Below are 20291 nucleotides of genomic sequence, written 5' to 3'. Positions count from 1 at the left end.
GCAGTGATACTAGGTCATTTTTTCATGTCCTTCCCAATCTTCACATTCTCCATATCTTAGATCTTTTCACTCATTCATGAACACTGCCTAATGCACCAGAACATTGCATTAAGTGGCTATCTGGCACTCTATATAAGCATTAAAATAAAAGAGTCATCAGGAAGGGGAAAAAAAGATTATAGTAGAAAGAAAGGCCTTTTGTAAATTGCTTCCCAAGAGCTAGGCACCATTCCAGGAAAATGAAGGGCACTTTCAATGGACTTTAACCTTCTCCCTTTGGTGGTATTAAAAGACCTTCTTTGGGACATTATACAAGCCAATGGTGAATATTTTGCCAGAAATTTTCCATTAAAATTGTAATCACTTAATACTTTGAGCTTAGCCAAAGAGATTTTATTATATAGAGAGTGATGTTAAAATTTGCATTTTAAGTTAATTACTATTAACAGAATAAGCCTGTCAAATATTTCTCCTTTTGGGACCCCTCCAACTAGATTTTATTTTTTTCCATATATTTGTGCCAAAACATCAAGAATTCCCATTGAGGAAAAGAAATAGTAGTTCTTTATAAGAGGAAAGCCCATGCTTTCAATACTATGATTCTTTGGAGAAATAAATATTCCTGACAGGTTAAAAGTGATAGAAATTTAGACACGAGAACCTAAACATTCCATATACCTTGTCTATCATGAGCATTTAAAGTTCAACAAAATGAAACATGAAAGAACTGTTAGTGTTGGTTAAAGTGAAATACAAAGAGAGATGTAAAATATATGATGATACCATAGTCACTTATGAATTACAGGCGTAGAACCAAATTAGAGACTTTTATGTGCAGGTTCAGGTATAGTCTCTGATCACTTTCTTCATCTCATTCTTTCTCCCATAATTTACATGAAATCAGGCTTAGAAAAGAAGAGAGTAAGCTTGCCTATTTACGATATGCCATGCACATGTATATATTGCCTATCTTATTTATACCACCTGGTTAACTGCATTTCAGAAGTTACAGGAAAACTGAAGCCGTGGGAGGTACCTTACTTAGGACTTTGCAGGTAGCACATGAGGGGATAAGTGGGGAACTTAAATCTTTTGATTTGCTCTATCCTCAGATTGGGGGGGTATTCTGAAAAATGAGTCTCAAAAGGGAAAGGGAATGTCCAATATTTCTTAATGGAGTAGATATAGAAGAGATGGTATTGTCAAGGTCTGTTGAATTGTTGTATGAGGTTTTGTTTTATATGTCTGTGTATATGATGTATGTAACAACTGGTAGCCCATCTGCATCTGGCAATGGAGAGAGTCATTCACCAAAACCTCCTTTTCACAATCCCCTTGAGTTGTTTTGCAAAGCAGAAGTAATTAAAATGGATCTGTGATCATACTGACAGTCTAGTATTTATAGAAACACAGAATTGATAAGTAAATTACGTATGTATTATTTTTGCTAGTTGCTGTCTAATCTTATCTAGGAGAAAAGTTGTATAATTGTCATTTTGTAATGCCCAGAAATATTTTTCATTGACCAATGGAGATAGTATAGTATAGTATAGCATACTAAACATATAGAAAAAAAATTTAAAGGTGTTATGTGCCAGGTAAGCTTTTAATTTGTTTAAATGAATGACAATACAATCATTACAATTACCTTATGAAGTAGGTGCTATTGTGGTCTCCATTTTACAGACTGAGGCATACAGAGGTAAAGTAATTTGTACAAAGTCACTCAGATAATAAGAGATATAATTGGGATTCAGTGACATCCTGGCTTGAGACCCCATATGATTCAATATTTGATTTCTAATAAGAGTTTGACAGATTGTCTTAGGATACTAAAAAAATGAAGAGGAAAAAGGGAAGGAATAGTAAGACAAAACTTCCTAGAGCTAAACCATGATGTGCATCATCAGCACAAGAGAGTCCATCAAGGACAGAGGAGGATGAATGGAAATTCACAGTTAGGCATATCCCTCATGAAACCTCAGAGCATAAAAAAATTTTTAAAAGATTCCAAAAATACGAAGAGACAAAACAACAAGGTGGCTACTCACAAAGAACTGAGAATTAGGATGGTATTTGACTTCTCGTCAGCAAAACTGAATGTGACAGTGGGGAAAAAAGTTATCCGAAGTTCCAAAGGAAAAGGCTATTTCTTGCCAAAATATCAAGGGCAAGTGCAGCTTAGACACATATTTGGATATACACAGACTCCAAGAGTTTACCACTGACCTCCTAAAGTGATTTTCTAGAAAGCACTCCAGCAAATTTAAGACAAAATACAGGAAAAAGGAAGACATGGGATTCAAAACACATTATGTAAAACTTGAGTAAAATTTAAAAATCCAGCTGTTAACTGTGCAGTTGGCTTAGAAAATGAATGAACTAAAGTAGAACAGCAAGTCAAAAGTTTAAGGAAGTCATTGAAGAAAATAGGTTCACTGTAATAAATAAAATCATATGGAAGTTATATGACCTTGGTGTGGTTTTTCTGAATCTGGACACTATTGTCGTTTGGGGTTAGATAATTCTTTAGTGTGAGAGGCTGTCCTGTAAATTGTAGGATGTTTAGCAGTAACTTGAAACTTGATGGAGTGCCACTATCTTTGTGTTGTGTGGAATGTGTTCAATAAATATCTGTTAATTGAACTCAGTTTATAGAAATAAAAAGAATAAATGTCAGAAGTATTTATGAAAAAAGTAGTAGTAAATAAAATATAGAAGTACACGGGGCGTTGTATTGGCTAACGTCATGACAAGTAAAGAAATCATGTCTTCATTTGATATAAGACAAAATTTAAGTAAGTATGCAAATAAAGAGTTGGGACACTGGAAATAAAATTTGGCATAATTTGGGAAGAATGGATATATGAAAAGCATGACAAGAGGTAATTGAATCATAACCACTTTATTTTATATTAGGAAGACATACTGTATTGAGTTGAAAATCAGCAATAGATATGTGAATACTATGTATGGTTTTGGGAATAGTTTCTAGATGATTGAAAAAACAAACAAACAAACAAACAAAAATAAAACAAAAATGCAAACAAACAAAACCCAACATATTAAACAATTGAGAAGGTCAACACATTTGTGTCTTTTACTGTTTAATTTGTACACTTTAGTTTTCTTTTCTTAAAGCAAAATTTATGTATTTTATGGACAAGCTTTGGGAAAATACCAGAATGGAGTCTCCAAGGAAGGGCTAGTTGTTTCATATGAAACCTAATGTCCTCTTTAGGGTGATTGAATGGAGATTGAGAAATTTGTAGAAGAGTAATGAGCATATGCCCCTATAGAAAACTCCAGACCAAGGAATGGCACAATCAGACTTATATTTTAAAAGTTGCACTTTTCAGGGATGAATAGATAATAGGTCAAAAAAGTAATGGAGACAAAAATTCAATTTGGAGTTATTTTTAATTAAAAAGTAAGAATAATGGTGACTTGAATTCAGAAGCTGCTATGGATTAGACAGAGGACTAACAGGCTGATGAGAAGCTTGCAAAACAGAGGGGCAGAAGATAACAGCCAATCATCATATAAGATAAAGGAAAAGAGAAAGGCTAGGATAACCTCTGTAGGGCTCCACTTGAAGGTTGGCTGAATTCTGATATCACCCACTATAAAAGATAATATAAGAGAAGGAAGTTTTACTTGGGAGAAAGGAAAAATGAATTTAATTTTGGAAAATGTTGACAATGAGAGCTTATGGTTCATTTATGAACAAGTTGGGAATACAGGACTGAGGACTCAGAGGGGTGAATTAGAGATAGGAATTTATTGAGAATCTTCAATCTAGTGCTACTGTCTTCAAGATAATACCAATATGGAAATGGTATGCTAGTCAGGGCTCTTGCATGTAGCTGTATAAGCTTGGAGAGATTATGTCCTCTCTCTACCAATAATGTGGGGCAAAAGTAGGATAACATAATGTTAAAGATATCTTGAGATTTGGGGAATTTGTCAAGCTTGCTTATTTAAATTTGTCTAATATTGATGGTTAAGTTTGTAATGTCAAGAGAGCTTTACTAGATACAGAAAGACAGAGTTGTCATCTGTGTTACAGAGAGCAATGTGCATTCTGATCAGATTCCCTCTATATTTAATATCTTTTCCCCAAGAACCTGGGAAGACAGTGAATGCTGTAGAGAAATTTTCACAGATGCAAGTCTCTGACATAATGCCACTTATTTTTGTTTTATTATTGTGTTCATGGATTAGATCTCATGTGGTGAGGCTTAATACATTCCTGATTTTAAGCAAAGCATTACTCTTATTTATTTTCAATCAATTTATAATAATCATATTGTTGTTAATTAAAAAAATACATTAAGGGGAACTTGCTAAGTTAGGAAGGGATGTGCTCTGGGATTCTGGGGGATCTTTCAAGAATAATGCACATGTTTCTGGATAAAGAAGTGGAATTTTGGACTGAACAAGTTTTTGTGGTTCAGAATGATATGATCTTGTTCAGTTTATATTTCCTGAGTTTAGGGGCGCCTGGGTGGCTCAGTCGGTTAAGCCTCCGGCTTCGGCTCAGGTCAGATCTCACGTTCGTGGGTTCGAGCCCCGCGTCAGGCTCTGTGCAGACAGCTAGCTCAGAGCCTGGAGCCTGCTTCCGGTTCTGTGTCTCCTTCTCTCTCTGCTCCTCCCCCTCTCACGCTCTGTCTCTCTCTGTATTAAAAATAAGTAAAATATTTAAAAAAATATTTATATATTTCCTGAGTTTATCCTGATTGTTTAGAACACGGTTAATTTTTTTCCTTATTCTTTCTCTGTGCCTCTCTGGTATAAAATGGGAATATGTCTTCTCTAAGCATTTGGGAAATAGCCCAATATGAAACTCTTTTATCAAATCCTATGTGCAACATTTCCCTGGGAAAAAGGCCAAAATCGACCACTTATGCCAGATAGGGAAAATGCCAGATAGCTCAGCAGGTTTTCCAAATTTGAACACTATGATTCTCCCAACAAAGATATTTGAAAGCCAAGATAGGGTTTGCATATTTTGGTTTACAGTACTCAATCTGAAATTTGACTCACCTTGCTTTTCATTATTTACCAGGGAGAAGCTTTTCCTAGAATTCAACCTAATCTACTTCTGACTGTATTCTCAGAATTTAAGAGCATTTCAAATGATTAAAAAATAACCTTGGATCCATAATTCAGCCACAGTGCACATGATCAGAGAAGAGCTGACTTAAATCAGATGTTATCTTATAGATAAATGGCCCTCTACTCGGAGTAGAGAGGACATTTATCGATTTATAAAATTGAAGATTAAAAATGAACAAATTTCAAGTTCTATTCTAAAGCCTACATCTTGGAAAAATGCTTTCTACTTAATGCTTATTGGCTGATACAGAGAGTGATACACCTTAAATTAGTTTAAGGATTTGTTCTTTGAGTTGATAGTCTCTTTTTTTGGTAACACAGCTTAATACTTTAGTCCTTGTTAGAATCCACATTTTTGTCCTATAGATTAATTGAAAATTAAATATTATTTTTATCACTCATTAATATCAAGTGAAAACTTTACATAACACGAAAACTCACCCACTAAGAAGAGGGATGGGGTTAATTCATGGCCCTTCACATAAATTACATGTGTTTGGGTTTTCTTAGATACACCAGGGAAGCTATTTTACTGAAATCTTAGAAATCTGAAAGATAAAGAGCTAGGGAACTATTCAGCCTTGTGTTAGATACACATAAAAATAAGCCCTAGTGCTTGTTAAGTAGAGTCATGGACAATAAAAAATACTCCATTTTTTGGCCTACATTCACCTATACTTATAATAATCAGGTATATTTTCCTTAGGTTTAGTGAAATTAACCTTCTCTTGATCATAACAATGTGCATTGCTAAAAGATATACAAATGCAATAAAATTTGGATTTGTTGCTCTAAGTATATCTTAAAGATAACATTTGAAAAACATTTTTCTAATGGTTATATTTTATTTCACTTTAAATTACATTTTGTATGTGGGTAGTAGTTACAAATATAAATATTCTGTTTGCATAGTAACTGATGGCGTACCTATTTGAATAGCCGAGAACCTCCTCACAGAAATAGAGATAACCACTAAATGACATATCAGTAACATAACAGGTAACATCTACAATAAAATTATGTGTGGGGTCAAATCAAAAACAGCAATAAGAACTATATGATTTTAACAGATCTGCAAGAGAAGGTGGAAACAGGGAGTAAACAATCTTCAAATGTCCCTGAGCACTGAAGAATCCAGAAATTGGTGCATTTGTTTTAGAAAACTTGATGGAAAAATCTTAAGCAACTCAATTAGAAGAGTGTCTATAGAGATTTAACTTTTCAAAGAAATTAATGGTGGCCAAAGGAATTTCAGACAACATTGAGGTAGTCTAATCGCTATGGAGCCTTGTGGTTAATGAAATCCTCACTTTTAGAATAAAGCACCAGATGTAGGTAATATTACAGTGAGTAGAATGCACACTGAGCAGAAAACAGGCATTAAGTACAAAGGAGATAGTTCATATAAAAGTTAGCAAAAGGAATAGAACTAGCACATCTCAGAAAATACAAGGGCATATATTTTTTAATCTTAAATGACAACAGTGGAGAAAATTGCTCTAGGATCATGTGATTAGATGATAGTTTAGGCAACCCTCTTCTTCTAGGAGTCTAGGAAAACCTATTTCACTTAGAAATTAGCTATTTAATTATATTATAATAGAAATCTTTTAAATTTTTATAGGAGTAAAGTAAGCAAAATAATATGCCTGTAGATATTTAATTATTTCCAGAAAGACATGCACAAAAAGAGATAAAATCTATGTTAGTATTTGAAATCAGCCCAAAAAGGAATTATGGAAACAAAAGAAATCAAAATTAGAAAAACTTGGTGATAATTCATTCAACAAATGAGAATATAAAGAACCAACAGATTCCATAAAATAAGGAATGAAAGAAAAAAGGATAATCTCAGAAGTAAAGTTTAAATAAGAATGAAGACCACAAATAAGTCACAGGGATGTAGGTAGTGAAAAAAAGAGAAAAAAGGAAAGGAAATAGAAATAAAGAAAAAATGACTTTGAGATAATGGTATAAAAATAGGTAATGATGCAACATATGTATAATGGTAGTAGCAGAAGAGGGAGATGAGGAGAAAGAGGAGAAGAAATAATACTAGAAATCAGAATTCAACTAAGTTTCCTTGGAATAAAAAAATTACTTGAAATTACATATTGAAAGGACACACTACACCAGGAAGATTAATTTTAGCACAATGATGGACTTTAGAGAAATGATTTTCAGCCATCATCCCCACAAGATGGAGTCATTTGCAAGAAAAATAATATAAGATGGTTATCAGAATTTATGCAAGTACTATTTTGTGCCAGCAGACAATGTAGAAACATATGTGAGAGAAGAAAAATGTAAGGCCATAGTCACATACCTAAACTGATGTTAAATGTAAATATATTTTACATAAAACAGATATCCTATTACTAACATGCATAGTGTCAATTACTTTTTTGTGAGTCTTTCATAAGAAATATACAAAAGAAGGATCTTAGGAAATTGAAAAAGCCTAAAGAAGCACTGTCATAAGTATTTATAGGAAGCATTGAATATAATTTTATCAATAGAACTAAAATCAGTTTAGGATGAATGAGGAGAGGACAAATGAGGAGAGGAAGGAAAACAATGAGTTTATTGATTGCCTAAAGGTCATAAACTGGGAGTTAAAGTATATCTCCTCAAATTAAGTACAAGGAGAGAGAAGGCAGAGAAGGAAGAGGTTTTACTCAGAAAAACTTGCTTATAATAGAAAACAAGTAGACATTATTAAAAAAAGAAAGAAGAAATTTAGAGTATTACGTAAAGGAAGTAGTATAAAGGTGACTATTACAAAATAATACAGACTTGGCTAAGAACTAACGATATGCATAGGGAACAAGAGTGACAAGAGGATCAAAAAGGAAAGGGAGAGAGAGACTGTAGTTAAAGGACATTTAGAGGTAAACATAAGGTGAAAAATTCCATGGAACTCTGAAAGCCAAATCAATTCACGTAACAGTCACGGTTCTGTCAGGAAGACCGAAGCCACCCTATATACTCATATTAATTGTTTTAATATAGAATAAAGTCAGAGGGTCTCCTGCAAGTCAGACGAGTCGACACTGACCTTTCAACTGGAAGGACCAAAGTGGATCATTCTCCGACTGGAAGCTGCTGGAATTCTTGAGAATCTCCCACCAAATATCTCAACCTGTAGGGGAGATGAGGGTAACTTTTTAATAAGATTGTCAGGAATTTCTCCTGTGCCCATTGTCCAACTGCAATTGCCTTAAAAAGAGAATGTCTTTTCTTTTATTTTGATCTTTTATTTTTTAAATTATTTTTTCATTTTTAATAGAATTTGTCAAGTTAGCTAGCATACAGCATATACAATGTGCTCTAGGTTTCCAGGGTAGATTTCCGTGATTCGTCACTTAACATATAACATCCAGTGCTCAGCGTAATAAGTGCCTTCCTCAATGCCCATCACCCATTTTCCCCTTTCCCATACCCCATTCCCCCATCCACCCTCTGTTCTCTGTATTTAAGAGTGTATTTAAGAGTCTCTTATGGTTTGCCTCCCTCTCTTTTTGAGACTATTTTCCCCTTCTCTTCCCCCATGGTCTTCTGTTAACTTTCTCAAGTTGCACATATGAGTCAGACAGAGAAAGACATATCATATGCTTTCACTCATTTTGATCTTTTAAATTCATACAAGTTCCTCTTACAGCCTTTTACTCAGAACCACACAGAGAAGGAGATTTTGGGAAATGCATCAGAGAGGAGTGAGATAAAGATGGTGCTGAGTTAATGACATATTGCAGTTAGCAAAGAAAGTCATGCTGTATGCTGCATACAAGAAGTACATCTGTAACAAAGAAGTTCTGAAATGTTTAAAATGAAATAGTACACAAAGATGTACTAGACAATTGCAAATGAAAAAGAAAAAACAAGGTTCATGATTTTGGTATTTGACAAAATTGAATGAGACCAAGAGACATAAAGAGAGACAAATAAGAACACTTTAAAATATTAAAAACCGTATTTAATAATAAAGATATGAGGTATTAAATATGCCTGCATCTAGTAACAGCAATGGCTCACATAAAAATAAACTATAAGATATACAAGAAAAATAGAATGCAGAAATCACATAAATGACATTTCCTCACCATATATATTAATAGCAACATTAAAATAAGTATCACATGGGGGCACCTGGGTGGGTCAGTTGGTTAAGCATCCTACTTTGGCTCAGATTATCAGCTCTTGGTTCATGAGCTCAAGCCCCATGTCAGGCTCTGTGATGAAAGCTCAGAGCCTGGAGCCTGCTTCAGATTCTGTGTCTCTTTCTCTCTTCCTGTCCCTCCCCCCGCTCATGTTCTGTCTCTCTCAAAAATAAATAAAAACATTAAAAATAACTAAAACAAAAATAAAGGGATCACATGATTATTATAGCTCTAAACCATTAATAATTCAGGAATAACAAAATTTTTATTGTATTTTAGTTATATATGTTTTTAGATAAAATCCTTTAAAATTTCCAGCTCTGTGAACTGTTCATGCCTTTTGTGCATTTTATCTGTTGGTTTGTCTATTTGTAAGAGGTTTATAGAAGCTTTTGAATACTGCGTACTGATGCACTTTGTCGGAGCGTATTACAAGATTGCATCATAGAACTTGAGCAGCTGCATACCTCCAGTTGAGTCCCCTGTGCCACAGTAGGGTGGTCCGTATGTTTACACCCAGCCCCTTCTTATAATTGAGTTCTGGCTGCTATGTAAGTGGGCCACTCCATTCCTAGGGCTTCTGGCTGCAATTAATTATGCAATCTAATTCATTACATATCCCTCCTAGGTGTCTTTCATTTATCACCAGTACTTAATATTTACAACTAAGGTTGCAGCTAATTCTCTTTGCCTCTCGATTTGATTCGGCCTGTGCTTTTACTGCCTCGCTGGATTCTTTATTGTTTTCAGATTTTTCTGTCTGGCTGCAGGCTTCAATTTTATAGTCATTTTATTGACACTGTTTAATTTATTTCAGAGTGATTTTCACACTGGTAAAAGTATATTTCTTAATGTATCAACTTCGTGCTCAGAAATACCCCATTATGTGAATCTTTTTCCACACCGGTAGCGAAAAAACGTGTTTGTGGGATGGATGAGTTTGGTCATGACAACATTTCCATTTCTCTCCCTTAGGTGAGGAAAATCAGTGAAAAAGGTAAACCATAAGCCTCGATGAAAATGTCCAATTACATTGTCAGGCGGGCTCAGGCCTCAGAGTCCCTTCCCTCTTTATACCTGTTTCAAAGAAATAGAAGCATTCTGGTCTGTGCTACCCTTTTCCCCTCTCTATTCTCCCTTCCTAGGGAGCCAGGTCTTGTCTCCAAAGTCTAATCCAGGTCTACAGCTGTATCACACCAGGAACAGATCCGGCGGCGACTTTAGCTGGCATATTGTTGCCCTGTTCTGGGAACAATGATACATACTGATGCTGTGTTATTTGGACACTGCACCCTACTGACCTAACTATATATATTTATCTCAATCACATCTATCCTAAGTTAGACATGATTCAGATCGGATAGTATTTCTTTCTATTCCATTCAACCCCACTAACTTTTTCCTTAATTTTCATACCATGAGTGTTTTATATTTGGTCTAGATTATATGCTATAATTATCTTATTCTAAAGTTTTTATCTTAGGGTATGAAAAGAATAATCAGCTTTCAAATTTCAAGGGAAAAGGAGGTCTTGAAAGATGAGGAAGGTTTAGGTTAGCAGGGAGTGGGGAAACAGTATTCAAAGAGCATAAAAATAATTTAAAATTAGATACAGGTGCCAGTATATACAATATCTCATACATAATGCAAATGCTGTATTTACTTCTATTATTGCTTATGGTATAATTATTTAAACTTTAAATGCCTGCATCATATAATTCCATTAAACACATATTATGTCATAAGTAATCATGGATGATAATTTCGCTGATTCATGACTCTATTTTCTCCTTACTCTTGTCTAGGATTTATAAAGATCACATTAAGAATATACACTCTAGAAGCAGAGTTTGGATTGTGTCTCTAACACTTCCTTGTTGCATAATGTTGGTCGAGTTTCTTAATCTTTCTCTGCTTCATTTGGCTCATCGATGAAAAGGCAATATCAATACCGCACCTACCTCCTATGGATGTTATAATATTAAATGAATTTGTACATGTTAATGGCTTAGAACAGTGCCTGGCACCACTGTGAGGGATATGAAACAAATAAAAGACTGGACAGGAGGTGAACAGCAGACGTGCACTAGGGCCATTTCAAACTATTTTTTTAACTACATATTTTGTAACTTCCATTTCCATTTCTAGTCCCTTCTCCTACCTCTGAGGTTGCCTATGTCTTAAAGTAGCAAGGAAGTTCCAAACTGTAAACCAGGAGATAATGCTTGCAAATTAAAAGAAGGACTTACTGTATTGTCTTCCTATAGCTCAAAGGCCACTTCTCTAGGTTGACCTAGAGAAGTGCAAAACAAGCGACAGCCAAATAATCAACACCCTAATAATTTAACTGCTCCTGGAAATGTAAGATAATTTTGCAGAATTTTAGATTGGTTTGGCAAAGAAAAGGAGAGAAAGAGTCAAGAAAAGATGGTAAAAGTTGCCTCAAAATACTCCATTTATTTTTACCCAGCTTGATTCATTATCCAAAACTCTTCAAATATTTAACCACTGTATTTGGAATTCAATATCAGGTACTTATTCCAGCACTTTTAATATTAATATGTATCTTTGTTGAAAGCTGTATTTGTATATAACAACATTTATAGAGATTAAAGAGACTTTGCATGTCTTTGAGGATATAGGCTATGTAACCAAGTTAAGGGAACATTAAGCAGACCTTAAAGCAGTTCTGTTATCTATTGTGCTATGTTCCCAGTCTTACTTTAAGTACTGAAGATAAAGTTGATAAAAATGAATGAACTGACACATAGATCAATGGAACAGAATAGAAAGCCCAAAAATAGTTCCACATAAATGTGGTCAATTGATTTTTGACAAAGGTGCAAACATGATTGAATAAATAAAGAATAACCTTTTCCAAAAATAGTGTTGAAACAATTGGCCATTTGCAAAAAAAGGAAAGAAAGAAAAAATAAAAAGAAAAGAAAAAGAAATCAAGCCATATACATCCATAGCATGGATGACTTGGCCTGAACTAGAAAGTTTGGATTGCCAATGAATGAGATGAAGAAGACTGTAGAGGAAGGAAGCCTGCTGGGTAAGGGAGGAGAAATAAGCTTATCACATTTAGAAACATTGGGTTTGAAGTCCTTATTCATCATCTAAGTGAAGGTGTTTAGTAAGCGCTTGTATTTATGAGTCTAGTGTCTTGTGGAGAGACTTGGAAGATTCACATTTGGGAGTTGTCAGACTGGAGATAGTATTTAAAATCTTGAGTTTGAAAGGGATCATTTAGCAAATGTGCAGACAGAATAGAAACTGGAGGATTGACACCCAAGCCTTTCCATTGCCTAGAGATCAGAATATGAAACAAAGATAAATGAAAAGCTGCCAGTGATGTAGAAAGACAACCATGGAGAGAGATATCCTTGAAAGTAAGTGAATAAATGAGTTTCAAGAAGACGTTGATCAACTATGTCAGATATAGCTGGTAGATGAAGAAATGTATGGGCTTATAGTGGAAAAAAGCAGTTTCAGTGGAATGATGAGTTTAAAGCTTGAGCAGATTGGGTTCAGAAAAGAATGGGAAATGAGTTGGTAACATAACATACATGTACCTTTTTTGAGAAGGTTTTTTATGAAGAAGAATATAATCTGGAAGGCATTGGAAAGTCAAAGGTGAGTTTCCTGTTGGTTTTTAACTTGAGTGTTATGATAGTATACTTGTAGGCTAATGAGCATGAGCCAATGAAGAGTAAGAGGTGGATGAATTACATATTTTGAAACATCCATGACTTATTCGAGTGGGTGAGAGAAGATGAATTCAAGCACATCACAGTTGGGACTGGCCTTAGGTGCGTGGGCAGGATGTCTGCCATAAGCGCAGCGAAGAAGGACTCTGTAGATGCAAATGTAGTTTTGTTGTAGATATTTTGGTCAGAGCTTATTGATTTGCCTTCTAATTGTTTCCATTTTGTTAGTGAAATGCAATCCTAGGACATGAGCTGAGAATGAGTGTGGTGGAAGTGTTGGAAGTTTGAGGAGAGAGAACTGTGGAACCATTTTAGGAAATAGAAAAGGAAATAAATTTGTACTGAAATCTCTGGGTATCCATATGGCTTGTGTGAGGCATTTAAAGTAAGTCTACTTAGCAGGGTTTTATCTCACCAAATTTGGTGCACAAGTAGAGATTGGGCACAGGTAGGGAGCTGGAGTTTTGCCAGGTAAGTACAACACAGGAACAAAGGAGTAGATGGTACATATGAGAGTGTCATTAAAATCATGGACCTTTTTTGAGGGTAAAGTGGTAAACGCACCATTGTACATTCCCCTAATCAGACCTTGATCCATGGTTCAAAGCTTCCAATACAAAGGGCACTGGCAGCACCATTGTTGTAGATGAATGTGATTTAAAATATATCTACATCTTTCATTGATAGTCTAGCTAGAGATTTCTGTGATTTTCTCCTCCTAGAGTAATACCTTATGTGGACCAGGCAGGTTCCAAATAGATGAGGGAATTGAAAGTCAGAGAGGAAAGTACTTTGCCCAAGGCACCAGACAGTGACTGAGCCGGGATCAGACCTGTTGCATCCTTCTACATGAGCTGTGCCCTGCCTGCTAACTCCCCACTGGATCAGCCTGTGCCTCAGGTCATGTTTAATTCCATGTGTTAGTTTTAGTTCTGGTTTGGAACAACTGTTATCTGACTTGCAATTTCCTTTGTATCCGTTAGTGAAAAGGTCAAAAGTTTTGACTAAAGCCAAACCGCACCTTTAATAACGGCAGGCTTTTTTTTTTTTTCTTACCTCAGTCTCAAAGCAGTAGGATACAAAACTCAAAAGCCTCTCTTTATGCAGTACAAATTACATATGGCATTAGAGAACCGAGAGAGTTTGGAAACTAAATCTCAAAGGCAAATATAAGGTAATTAAATAACTTATTTTTAGGGTCAATGTTTATTTTCTCATCAAATGTGCATCACTCAAGGAAATAAAAATTATGAAAATATCGTTTATCAAAACACCAAGTGGAAATTTAATTTTAGAAGGAAGAGATTGGTCTGTTTTTCACCATGGAGGCTCCACTCTGGAGAATTGCTTCACTGAAACTGTGGTGTGTTATGCATGCACTGCTTCCTACTGAAAGAACGCAAACAGAAGCATTTGTCTGCACTTCGCTCATCTTAAACCATTTAGAAATAAATTCTTTTGATTTGGAACTACTGTAAGTCAGTTTTTAAAATGTTGAGAGTCTCCTCTCTGGTAACCTGTTGACATCTGTTTACTATGCTAGTGCCTGAACTTTCTCATTCATGCTCACATGGCATTCTGACAGAGAGTTGCAATTGATGGCATTTTAGATGTATCACTATCGCCTCTATACCCACCATACATTTGTACGTTCCACGAGCATCTGAAGTGGAACATTTTAATACTCATCGTATTTTTTTCTGTTCCATCAAACAGCACCCTCTCTGGACTTTCTTGTCATCTACTAGGGGGTCCAAGCAAGATGTCTGGCATTTATCCTAGGCCCCCGAGCACAGTGAATAAAAATTCAGGCTTTAGAGCCAGATAAACATGCATTTCGATCTTGACTCTGCATCTTATTTTTAACATTCTATTTAGCATATTATTTTTAACATGCTATTTAGCCTTCCCAAGCACCATGTTTCTCATCTTTAAAAATAAGCAATAATGGTGGCTAACCCATAGGGTTATTTTGAAGATTAACAAAGATAATACAGTTAAATATTTACTGGATCCCTACTATCTAGTATTGTGTGGATACACCAGTGAGCAAAATAGGAAAGGTTAAACCTTTAATAGGCTAAACATACTAGTTGGGAAAAACAAATATTAAAGCAACACACTATTTAACAAGCATGATTACATCAAGTAATAAATGCCATGATAGATATGAGAGAGACTGGGGCATTCGATTGGCAGGATAGGTGGAAATAAAGTGCAGGGAGGTGAAGATCTGGGGCAATGTAAAGATCTGGGGCAGGATTTCAGTTCCAGGGAGGGGGCGATTACTACCAAAGTATTAAGGTGTGAGTGGTCTTCTTGAAACATGTTCAACAACAGAAAATAGGCCAATATCATCAGGAGGAATGAAAAAGAAGCAGAAAGGTGCTGATGACATCAGAAAGTTTGGCAGAGAACAGATAATATCACCTTTAATACTTGAAAATCAATCACAATGAAGAATATGACATATCAAGATTTGTGGATATAATGTGTACTCATATATATTAGATGGAGAAAACAATTGGAAAATAAAATTTTATAAAAATACCTCCGATAATAGCACCAAAATCCCAAAATACTTAAGGATTTATCTAATAAACCATAGCCAAGTTCCCCATACTAAAAACTACAGAATGTTAATAAAATCAGTGTTGACATAAATGAGAGATTTATTGTACTCATGAATTGGAATGCTCATAATAATTAACATGTCAAATTTTCAAATTATTCTGGATTCATAACAATGATAGTCAAAGTTTTAGCACCAGTTTTTTATTTTATAAATTGACAAGCTGATTCTAAAATATATATGAAAATGCGAAGGATTCAGAACAGCCAGAACAAATGAAGGCCTTATCCAAGTTACAAATCATAGACCTAATTATAAATCTAAGAGAAAAAAAAACATTTAAAACAGAGGATAAAATCTTTGCTCCTTCCACATTGGCAAAGATTTCTTAGAACTTAAAAAGCATGAAGCATGACATAAAAATGTTTTGGACTCACTAAAATTTAAGAATTGCCATCAAAAGACTTAAGATGAAAAAGAAAGGTTATATAGTGGTTCAAAATATTTACAACATATATATGAGACAGACTTGTTCCCAGAATATATAAAGAATGTTTGCAACTCAATAAGATAAACCACTCCATGTATATTGGGCAAAATATTAGATACTTTGCAAGAGAAGAGAAATATATATAGCAAATAAGCATGTGAAAAGATACCCAATATCATTAATTAGCAGGGAAATGCAACTTAAATCGCAGTGAGATATCACTACATACCCATTAGATTGACTAAAATGAAAAACAATGAGCATACCAAGTATTAACAAGGATTTGAAGTAACGAACTCTGACATACTGCTATAGTAGAAATGTAAAATGGTACTAACACTTGCAAAATAGTTAGGCTGTTTTTTTAAAGCATTAAGTGTAAGTGTATAGCTTTCTTACTATTTACAAGGAACCCGTATTCTTCCTTGTTATTTACATAAGGGAAACAAAACCATATGTAAGAATAATGACTTATAAGTGAATGTTCCTAGGAGCTTTATTTCTAATGGCCTCAAAATGAAAACAACTCAAATGTCCATAAACACATGAATGGATGCTTAACACTTAAAAGGAATGAACTGTTGATATACAGAACATGAATCTCACAATCATTACATTGAGTGAAAGAAATGAGACAAGAAAGCATTTACACTTCATGATTCCATGGATATAAAATGCTAGACCATATAAACTAATTTACACTGTCAGAAAACATGTCAATAGCTTCCTGGAGACAACTGTGGAGTAGAGAATATATTTCATATGGGTGCAAGGAAACTTCAGGTGATAATGGAAATATTCATTATCTTGATTTTGTGGTTGATTTCATATGCATATACAAATGTCAAAATCGTTCAAGTTGTACTATCCAAATATATGGTATTTACTTAAATGATATCTCAATAATGTCATCAGATTTTTAAAAACTCTGATAGTCACAAACATTTGGGGAAATAGGATCATCCTCAGCTACTGAGAATTTAAATAGACACATTTTACAACTTGACACATCCCGATAAAATTGAAAATATGCTCATATGTTCCAGTTCTGCAAAAAACTTTTCCACATTTGCATAGAAATATCTAGAGGGGTCCTCTGCAATATTGTTTATAATAGGTAAGATATTTAAACTAGCAAAATATTCATCAGTAGGTGGATGGATGAATAAAATATGTTATAGTCATATAGCGGATTACTATATAATACTTTTGATACAAATAAACTAGATCTGTAAATAGAAGTACGGGTAGATGTATAAAACATCATAACTGAGTGAAAAAGAAACAATACAAGATTATATATGCAATATGATATAATCTATGGACATTAAACATATGTCAAAATTATATCTTTTGTATATCTGTATGTATAAATTTATAAAAATGAACATACATAAGCTGTTAGTATTTATAAATGCACTAAACTCATTTTATACTTTTTTCTTGATGGTCCAGATAGTGTATAGAGAAATTAAACTGAAGGGATCTCAGACCATGAAGGGGATTTTACTTTTATCTGTAATGTGTCATTGCCTGAGAAACCTTGAACAAGTACTATGAGATATTAATGCTATTAATTCTGAGTGTTTGGGATACAGGCATTTATTATATTTTTCACATTTTAAAAAGCTTCTCAAGAGCCTGGAGCCTGCTTCGGATTCTACGTCTCCCTTTCTCTCTGCCCCTTCCGGATTTGTGCTCTATCTTGGCCTCTCAAAAATAAATAAATGTAATAAAAAAAGTGTCAAAAACACAAACAGCAATTTATTTTATAATAATAAGTAATGGTTTTTATATATGTTTAAACATAATCTGAAAGGACACAGACAAAAATTATAAGTTATTATTTTTAGAAGGACGAAATGGGATTTAAGAAAGGTAATTGGCAGTGGTGGGTGAGGGTGAGTTAGTCAACAAAGTTTTTGCCTTTATCTGTTGTGTTCAAATGTTGACAATGAAAACATATTTGTATCTTACTTTTGTATTTAAAATAAATACTTTGTGAAATGGAACTAATAATAAACTGGTGAGCCACTGGGGCAAGTTACCCAGTAGAAGCAAATATATGCTGCTTTCAGAATACTGAGAAAGGGTAGTTATGGAGGTAGAGGACGGTTCCTAAAAAACTTTCTGTTGTGAGAAGGTGACTCCTGAATAGAATCTGGAATTTAACCCAGTGTTTAATTCAGAAGTCCACTAGTTTGGACAAGAAAAAATATACATTTTTAATTTCGGTAGCTTCTAACTGAAATTTAGCATTCCCATCAACTTTGAATAAGAAGAGCAGATCGCACCAGTACTGGTAGACTTGTGACTTTGTTCCCAATAAAAGCCAGTGTTTCTTTCATCATATTATAGCTATTATGGATAGATGAAAAGATTACCTAACTCATCACGAATTGAAAATCAGGGTAGTAATTAGTTTTGCTTCAAGATCTTGCTATTTTAACAAGTTAATAAAAAAAGAAAAAATAGGGGCGCATGGATGGCTCAGCTCATTGAACATCCGGCTTCGGCGCAGGTCATGATCTCACAGTTTGTGGGTTCGAGCCCCACATGCTGACAGCTCAGAGCCTGGAGCCTGCTTCTAATTCTGTGTGTCTCTCTCTCTGCTCATGATCTGTCTCTCAAAAATAAATAAATGTTAAAAAATTTTTAAAGAAAAAAATATATTTTAAATTTAGTCATTTAAAAATGTCCAACTCTTTTCCTTTGTTTTCAAAAATATATATATATGATTTATATATATATACATATATATATATAAATTCCTTTGTTTCCTTCCTTTCTTCAAATATATATTAGTTTAAAAATGTTATTCTGAAGATGAAGTAATTAAGCTTCACTAGACTGCCAGAGGGGTTTACAACATACACAAAAAATGTTAGGACCTCAGCTGGAAAAGAATGCATCATGCAAGGATTTGGTGGAGGGTAGAATGGGCTGGGTGCTGAGTGGGGAGGGGGCAGATTGGGATAGGCAAAGGAAGATGGATGAGGGCATGAGAGCATGAGGGAATATGGCACCACAGGATTTTTATGGTGCAAATGCTTTTTTTTTTTTTTTTTTTTGTAGTTACTTCTGAAAGGGGGAAAAAGTCTGTTCTCACCAATCTAATCAGCAAGTAGTTTGGTTCAGGAAGTGAGTAACTTTGGATCAAGAAAGCATATCATGAAAAAAATTTCTCCTCCAAGTCTATGCTTCTTACTACTTTACATGAGAAAATTATCTTCAGAATTTTAAATCTGAGTTCATAGCTTATAATTACTTACCATTAGGTACTCTGTTGAAGAAAGAATTCTGTGAGGGGCACATGATGAAGCTGATCTGATTAGAAAATTTGGGTGCCTCCATGATTATCAACATCCACATGGAAAATGAAAAATCCAGAGAAACATTGTGTATTTTTTCCATATCAGTAGAATTATTGCTTTCAAATAAAATTTTTCTTGGAGCTCTAATAGTTAAAAAATGAAGCAAAACTGGTCTCCTTGGTGAGCTTATGGAAAAGCAAGGACTCTGCCTCCTGTCTGTCCACCTTGTCCATCACAGAAGCCCAGGCGGCTACTTACATACCTCAACATCTTGATATTTGGAAGCATTTTTCACTTTAATCTGTACATTTGACATTGGGTAGCCTCAGCTATGTCCTTTTAAATATTATCATTTTTTATTCTTTGCATATCTCTAAATCAAAAATGTTAGAATTTCAATGTTGACATTGTGATTTCCATCTCTTATTTTCTGATAGTGTAGGAGCTCTATTTAGAAGAGCAGGAAGGTAAAAGTCCTCTTTGTTTTTTCTCCCATTCGTTTTGCCTTTTGAGTCATTGGCCCTGAAACAGACTTTAGAGCCTCTTGGTAACCATATCCTCAATTTCATTTCAGTAATATTTTGCTTAGCTTATTATCATGTTCTTTACCACCAGGTTTAGCTCAACTTCAGTACTTTCAAGTCTTGAGTGTTTATTCATTTTGTATATGAGAGATTGACACATGTAAATTGGCCTTCATATACTGAATTTCAACCTTGCTATGGTATGTCACAAAGGAAATTTCAAAAGATTCCATGGTGGCATTAGCTATAGTCAGTAGTTACACCTTGGAAATTTTACAAGGATATATTTGATTATGTAAATGTAATATTACATTTTATTTGGCTTTATTTGATTATATTATAAAATAATTGCAGAGGAAAACAAAGGATTCTTATTATGTTAGAATTAAATAGAGTGATA

Source organism: Suricata suricatta, chromosome 1 (genome assembly GCF_006229205.1).
Source record: "Suricata suricatta isolate VVHF042 chromosome 1, meerkat_22Aug2017_6uvM2_HiC, whole genome shotgun sequence".
Lineage (NCBI taxonomy): Eukaryota > Metazoa > Chordata > Mammalia > Carnivora > Herpestidae > Suricata > Suricata suricatta.
Note: the sequence above shows the minus strand (reverse complement) of the source record.